Source organism: Rhinoderma darwinii (assembly GCF_050947455.1).
Source record: "Rhinoderma darwinii isolate aRhiDar2 chromosome 2 unlocalized genomic scaffold, aRhiDar2.hap1 SUPER_2_unloc_32, whole genome shotgun sequence".
NCBI lineage: Eukaryota > Metazoa > Chordata > Amphibia > Anura > Rhinodermatidae > Rhinoderma > Rhinoderma darwinii.
The window spans coordinates 549,457-551,786 of NW_027461699.1; positions in this window are offsets into that span (position 1 = coordinate 549,457).

The following is a 2,330-nucleotide window of genomic DNA, read 5'->3' on the forward strand; positions in this document are numbered from 1 at the left end:
TTTGAACATAACAACACAAGAATTGTTATCTTCAAATAAAGGCCTCCTCCTCCCCTTCAGCCTTTCCTCTCCATCTCCAAAATTGGTGTCTTTACCAATTCTTTGCGTTACTTATTATAAAAATCAGCAGACAGTAAAGTTCCCATAGCCTAAGACCTCATCATCCAGGAAACCAGTCAGTCCAGAATTCTTAAAAAAATAGTTTCAAATCCCTGCCTATGAGATATCACATACTACTCTGGGACAAATAAGTAGAGACTGGTGGCAAATTTAATCAAAAAACAAGTCCCTATGGAGTCACTGGCTTCAAAGACTAAAATAACATAATGAACACCATCATGTAAAATAAACTCATATGACTTCCTAACAAGCAAATGGTGCCATACCACCACACCTACATGGAATTTTTAAAAATAAATATGTCTCTATTCCCAATACCTTCCTATGGGAAACTTACTAGATAAGACATTTGAATAGAGATGAGTGAATCGGGACAACCGAACCCGGTTTCGGTCCGAACTTCAGGAAAAGTTCGGTTCGCAGCGAATCCGAACTTCACCGGGTTCGGCCAAACCCGTTTTGACCAAACCCGGCTACATTTTTGGCGCCTGCCACATGTTACATCTAAAATGGAGGATTTCACAAGATCACCTGACATCAGGCTACCCCATAATGCCTTGCAAACGGCTCTCCCAGCCAATCGGGAGGCAGCATAGGGGCGGGCTCAAGCCTGCAATAAAAGTCTATGCACGGAGCTCAGCGGCCATTTTACAGACAGGAGCTGTAGCGATAGCATCTCTGTGCAGTAAGGGAAAGCTTTAGGAATCTAAAAGGCAGGAATCCAGAAATCGAAGGGGCTCATCCACTACTCACTACTCAGCCAGTGTGTGAATACGTTTTTATAAGGGGCTCATCCCTGTTGCATCCAACTTGCAATACAGGCAGCCTTTGTAGTAGTGGTAGTAGTAGTACTACAAGGCCCAGCATTCCCTGAGTGCACTGCAGCGAGGCTGATTGAAATTCTCATTCATTGCCATTTGCCAAGCCAGTGTCAGTGTGTGAATACGCTTTTAGAAGGGGCTCATCCCCGGCCGTTAACATAACAAACAACCCAACTTGCGATACAGGCAGCCTAGTAGTAATACAAGGCCCAGCATTCCCTGAGTGCACTACAGCGAGGCTGATTGAAATTCTCATTCATTGGCATTTGCCAAGCCAGTGTCAGTGTGTGAATACGCTTTTAGAAGGGGCTCATCCCTGGCCGATAACAGGAATAACAATCCAACTTGCGATACAGGCAGCCTAGTAGTACTACAAGACCCAGCATTCCCTGAGTGCACTGCAGCGAGGCTGATTGAAATTCTCATTCATTGCCATTTGCCAAGCCAGTGTCAGTGTGTGAATACGCTTTTAGAAGGGGCTCATCCCTGGCCGTTAACAGGAATAACAATCCAACTTGCGATACAGGCAGCCTAGTAGTACTACAAGGCCCAGCATTCCCTGAGTGCACTGCAGCGAGGCTGATTGAAATTCTCATTCATTGCCATTTGCCAAGCCAGTGTCAGTGTGTGAATACGCTTTTAGAAGGGGCTCATCCCCGGCCGTTAACATAACAAACAACCCAACTTGCGATACAGGCAGCCTAGTAGTAATACAAGGCCCAGCATTCCCTGAGTGCACTGCAGCGAGGCTGATTGAAATTCTCATTCATTGCCATTTGCCAAGCCAGTGTCAGTGTGTGAATACGCTTTTAGAAGGGGCTCATCCCTGGCCGTTAACAGGAATAACAATCCAACTTGCGATACAGGCAGCCTAGTAGTACTACAAGGCCCAGCATTCCCTGAGTGCACTGCAGCGAGGCTGATTGAAATTCTCATTCATTGCCATTTGCCAAGCCAGTGTCAGTGTGTGAATACGCTTTTAGAAGGGGCTCATCCCCGGCCGTTAACATAACAAACAACCCAACTTGCGATACAGGCAGCCTAGTAGTAATACAAGGCCCAGCATTCCCTGAGTGCACTGCAGCGAGGCTGATTGAAATTCTCATTCATTGCCATTTGCCAAGCCAGTGTCAGTGTGTGAATACGCTTATAGAAGGGGCTCATCCCCGGCCATTAACATAACAAACAACCCAACTTGCGATACAGGCAGCCAAGTAGTAATACAAGGCCCAGCATTCCCTGAGTGCACTGCAGCGAGGCTGATTGAAATTCTCATTCATTGCCATTTGCCAAGCCAGTGTTAGTGTGTGAATACGCTTTTAGAAGGGGCTCTGAAATGTCTGGGAAAAAAAAGGTTGTGAAAGGACGGGGTAGAGGAAAAAACACTCA